This window comes from Apodemus sylvaticus, chromosome 7 (assembly GCF_947179515.1).
Source record: "Apodemus sylvaticus chromosome 7, mApoSyl1.1, whole genome shotgun sequence".
Taxonomy (NCBI): domain Eukaryota; kingdom Metazoa; phylum Chordata; class Mammalia; order Rodentia; family Muridae; genus Apodemus; species Apodemus sylvaticus.
This window is the reverse complement of record NC_067478.1, coordinates 12,561,038-12,567,037: the sequence shown is the minus strand read 5'-3', so window position 1 is coordinate 12,567,037 and position 6,000 is coordinate 12,561,038.

Genomic DNA, 6,000 nt, shown 5'->3' with positions numbered 1-6,000 from the left:
GAGGAGGACCACAGGTATCCATGGTGAGGATACAGGACTGTAGAGGAGGTCCACAGGTATCCATGGTGATGATACAGGACTGTAGAGGAGGACCACAGGTATCCATGGTGAGGATACAGGACTGTAGAGGAGGACCACAGGTATCCATGGTGATGATACAGGACTCTAGATGATGAGGGTCACAGGTATCGTGGTGATGTTGCAGGACTCAAATTAAAAATAAGGACCACAGGTACCCAGCAGCATTTACCATCCATCTTCTCTAACTGACATGAGATTTCTGAAACCAGTCTTTAAGATCCTTCTGTATCTTGTGGTGTCTGTTCTTTCCTTTGTGGATGGATCTGGTGGAGTTATTATCCTGTCTTTTTTTTCTTTTTTTTCTTTTTTTTATTCGATATAATTTATTTACATTTCAAATGATTTCCCCTTTTCTAACCCCCCACTCCCCGAAAGTCCCGTAAGCCCCCTTCTCTTCCCCTATTCTCCTGTCTTTTGTGTCTGTTGCTTCTGACTTGTTGGGTCTGAAACATTTTGCCTAATTAGGACTACATTTTTTTTTTTTGCCTCCTAGATTTTTAAGGAAAGTGAAAAAAGTCGAGAAAATTATGGATGGTTTTTGACATAGAAGCTGTCATGCCAATGCTGTGAGATTATCTGGCTTCAACTTTAAGAGCCCAGTAAACTTTCCACTCTGTACTTTAAGGCAGAGAGGCTTAAAATTCTTGTGGGGAGTGGCAGACGGAAACTCCACACACTGAAGAAGGGAAAAGAAACATAGAGACAAAATGTCATAAAATAAACTTGTGTGTGGCTTCTAGAGGGGAGTCTTACGGCAACTGAAATGTTTGGTGTAATATTTAGGGCTGGCGAGGTGGCTCAGTGGGTAAAAGCATGTGTCACCAAATCTGTCAATGGCGTCTGCGTGGTGGAAGGACAGAAGCAATGCCAGTTGTCCTCTGACTATCACGCATGTGTTAAGTATGTGTCAGTGAGTGCACACACACACACACACACACACACACACACTAGAGAGAGAGAGAGAGAGAGAGAGAGAGAGAGTGAGACAGAGATAGAGAGAAAGAGAATAAATTAAAAAGTGAAAAAAAAAAGGAAAATGTTTTTAAACATCCTCCCGTGGTTTCCTTCTGTGTAGTGGTTAACCTGATATACCAGCTGGAGCACGCACTGTGTGCCAGCATGCCCAAGTGCCCCTTTCTTTCCTCTTTTCACCAGGGTTGACCTTTCAGCCTCACTGACTTGGGGAGGAGAACCAAAGTAGAGCATCTGAAACTCCCATGGAAGCGTGGAGCTGCTTCCTCTGCTCCTGCTGGGGCTGGGGCTGGGGTTCTTGTGATTGGGCCGGCCTGTTTAGCTGAAAGTGAGCTCTGGCTTCAGCGAGGGAATGTCTCAAAAAGGAAAAGAAAAGAAACCAGGAAGGAAGTGAGTGGAGAAACACCCAGTGTCACCCTCTGGCTTCCACATCTACACATGTGGACCTGTCCTGATATGAACATGTGTGCATTTGCATATACATGTAAGTGCACACAGACACACACAGACATGGACACATGTACACTAAGACACAGACACAGACGGACAGACAGACAGACACACACACACATACACATACACACACACACAAGTCCTGAGATCAAATGCACACCTGCCTCCTCCCAGAACTGCACACTCCTTGAGGACAAGAACCTTGTCCCTTATCTAACCCACCCCCACCATGGCACTTCTCCGAGAGAGCAGACCCCGCAGGCGGACATTGCTCCTGTAGGACTCTACTGGAAGCGTCTTTGGGCTCCAAGGCAGACAGGGTTTTAGGAGTGGCTGTGCAGATGGATTAAGTGAAGCTGGTAGAGAGTCTGGTGTGTGTGTGTGTGTGTGTGTGTGTGTGTGTGTGTGTGTGTGTGTGTGTTGGTTTCAGGTGTTGCAGCTAGAGCTCCCTGGAGCTTCAGTTTCTGTGTGGCAGAGACAGTGGGTGTTACCAGACACCCACGTATCCTTTCTCAGCTGATGCCATGCTCCCTAATCACACACCTCTTCCGTCTTTTGCTACTCATCTTGACCCAGTTAGAGGGCTTTCTCTGGTTGCAAGGGCATGGTTTGTCCATGTTTGGCCAAGGCCAGCAGAGCTGGGCTGTCCCTGAGTATTGGAGCAGCACTCAGCTGCCAAGAAGATGCAGACAGACACCAGTGTTCCTGTCCTCTGGGCAGGGCAGCCATGGACCAGAGGCATGTCTGCTGTGTCCAGAGATTCTCAGCAGATTAAGCCAAAGCGATTTAGATCCTTTCCCAGTGTCTGTTTGGGGAGGGCCTGATACTTTGGGCTTGCCTGTGTTCCCGTGAGCAGCTTCCAGAACTGATGGTGGGTGGGATACCATGGGTCATCTCTTAGGCTAAGCAGCTGTCAGTCAGGTCCTGCCTCCACTCTGCTCTGCTGCTCTGGCCATCTCGGGGACTGAGTTCCTCAGATGGAGGAGCTGAGAGGGAAGAAGCTTCATGCTCACTCAGGGATACATTAGAGCAAAAACCTACTGTGGTGACCCTTTCAGTTCTGAGCATTTATCATCCAAGGCGGTTGCTTGTCTGAACATCAAGCTGATCCTCTAGGGACTCTGGGGGATCTTTGACCCACACTTTTACATTTCCCCTTTTTTTAAAAAAATGTTTTATCTATTCATTTAATTTGTTTTTGAGACATGATCTCATGTATTGCAGACTGGCTTCCCACCAGCTAATAAAGCCGAGGGTGACTTTGAACTTCTGATCCTCCTCATGAGTGCTGGGGTTACAGGAGGGTGCTACCACCCCCTGGGCTTTGGATGCTCTAGGCAAACTTCTGTGAACTGAATTACAGCCCCATCCAACTGCTCCTCACCTTTAAAGTGCTCTTTGTGTGTGTGTGTGTGTGTATGTGTGTGTGTGTGTGTGTGTGTGTGCTAATATTAAAGTAAAAGTGAATGATTTTCTGTGTCACCAGTAATCCCTCCAGAAGACACCCTGGTGTTACTCGTGGAATGAAAATTCAGATTCGCTGTACTTCCAAATCCTTAGCCCATTGTCTTAATATTGAATAAAATGATTCCAGATTGCCTGCTTGGGATGCAATCATCTTGGATTCTATATTAAATTATAGTGTGAAGCGGCAGCTAGTTGGAGGCTGTGGTTTTGTTATCTCCTTGAGTTTCTGAAAAAGTACCGTTTTGGTCGTATCTCTGTAGTGAGATATGAGAATCTATGTTACAGATTCTTAAACAGTGGGCTTCAACCCCCACAGGGCTGTGTGATTGAATGGAGGGAGTGGGCCATGAAACATTAGCCAACAGAAAGGTTTCTGAATGCACAACTAAAAATTAACTCAAAGGCAAACAGGTGACAGGCCTGAGGTGTTTCTGGCCGTGTTCGAGGCCATTTCCTCATGTAACGTCAAAGCAGCATTGGCTCTTCGTACAAACCATGTCCACTTTGCCCTTTGCTGCCGTGACCTTTTACCTGACAAACCTTGAGTAAAACACCATGGTTCTGATTCAAGACTATTATATTTTATGAATTATAGTGTTTTTTTTTTTTACATATAAAAGCTTTTCTGCTCTTATTAAAGCACATGATTCAATTACAAAAAAAAAAAACTAAAGTCTTTTAATTTCTTCGTGTTGCCAGTATTCAGCACCAAGCATCAAATTAGTAATATTTGTAATGTTTCGGAATGATTGACTTTAAGAACAGTTTAACTTGCTGGCTTTCAGTATCATAAAGAATACGTCAATGAATTTTGACTTGGGATTGGGACAGAATTTCTAACAGTGTCTGAAATGGCCCTCAAATATAGTGTTGCCATTTTTCTATGTATTTATTAAAAATAGCATTCTCAGTATTGATGACTATAAAATCAAAACATCCATCAACTCTCGAGAGACACTGAAGATGCTGGTGTCCTACAGAATCAGTGGCGGGATCCTTGTGTCTGGGCTAGAGAGATGGCACGGTTGGTGAAATGCTTGCTGTGTAGGCTTGAGGACCGGAGTTTGGTTCCCTGGCAGCCATGATGAGAGAAGCTGTGTGTGCATGGTAGCACACGTCAGTAATCCCAGCTCTGAGGAGATGGTCACAGGAGGGGCCCGGGGAAGGGGAGACGCCCTGGCCAGCCAGTTTAGCTGAAACCAAGCTCCAGCTTTGGTGAGTGACCATCTCAGAATGGATGGGAGAGATGGACAAGAACTGAGGAAAATACCTGATGCCACCCTCTGGCTTCCGCACCTACACAGATATGCCTTCTCACCACGTGAATGTGTGTGCACATAAATATACATGCATGTTTGTGTACACGCACACACAAACACACACACACATGCACATATGCACACCACACATCCTGTGATCGCCACACATACCCGCCCCCAGAAGGACTGTTCACTCCCTGAGGACTGGGACTTCTCCCTCATCTAGGTTCTCCACTTGTGGGACATCTTCAAAGAAGCAGTTATCACAGGCACATGCCCCTGCAGGGCTCCACAGGAAGAGTGGAAAAGTTTAAAAGTTAAAACACTAGCTGTGTTCTACTAGCCTCTCTCTTTGTTCTCCTGGCAAACTTACCCAAATTAGTGTTAAATAGCCTCAAACCTATCAGTTACAATCAGACAGAGCTGGGAGCTGTTTAGAGCAGCCTTGATATTACTGGTCTGGACTGCCTTTCTTGTGACTCTTCCAGTATCTCTCACAGTGCACGTGTGTGTATGTGTGTATGTGTGTGTGTGTGTATGTGTGTGTGTCTTGTGTGTGTGTTTGAGTCTTATTTGTCTTGGAACTGAACAATTAGGATAGACTGGTGAACAGTGTGCCCCAAGGATCTGCCTTCCTCTGTCTCCCCAGGTGCTGGATTACAAGAAAGAACCACTTTGCCAAGCTTTACATGGGAGCTGGGGATCGAACTCAGGTCCTCAGACTTGTGCAGAAAGCACTTTGCTAACCAAGCCAGCCATCCAGGCCCCTCTTCTCACAGTTTTATACCATTCCTTACATTGATCAGATACATTTCTTATTAAAGCTGTTACCAAGAATTTTCAAAAGTTGAAAAAGAATCCACCTTATTGAAGTTTTTGTAGGAAAGCTGGTATGTGTATAAATTTTCCAAAAATACATTAAAATTAATGTATAAGAAAAATATGCTATTAAATATTTTAACCTTAGAGCTGACCACTTTTAAATTGTATTTTTGCAGTAAAAACATATAAAATGATTTTGTGAGCTCAAGTTGTTTATCCAGGTAGTTCAGAATCAATTCCAGGCATGTTCTGGAATTGAAGTGAATTTGTAGAGGCAAGAGGGGGGCAAGGGGACCACAGAGGCTCTGAGCATAGCAGGGTCCTCTTCTCACAGACAGAGTTACAGGTACCATGAATTAAAACAGCTTGGATCCAGCATGCCTTCCTCTTTGAAACATAATCTCTCACACGTGTAAAATCCATCAGTGTCTGGTCAGAGAGAGACTCCAGTAGTCCACACATCAAAGGCTTCTTTAAGACAGTTGACAGTTGTCAGTAATAACACAGCCTGTGTAACAGCAGATGATGCCAGAGGTAACCGCCCCCTCACTGATGCTGAGGACAGGCCGGGCAGGCCAGACTGGTTAACATAAAAGCAAGCGTAAGAACATCATGCTCCAAGTCATGTCCTTAACCTGTGCACATGTTGAGAAAACCAAAATGACAGCTCATACCTTTAAAAGAAAAAGGAATCAGAAAGAAGTTGGTGTACAAGCATCGGCCTCCTTTATATTTTGGGATCTTGGGGTCACCTGCAGCCCCAGGATAGCAGAACCATGAGCAACTGACTTAAGAGAAGGTTTCCGTTTCTGGGTGGAAGTGTGCTGTGTATCAGGTATGGGAACTCTTTTGCGCTTTTCCTCTAGTGTTGCTTTATTAAGTTAGACGTCTGGTGGTTTGGTTGTTTTACGCACAGACTGGACAGTGGTAGAGGATTCCCTGCTCT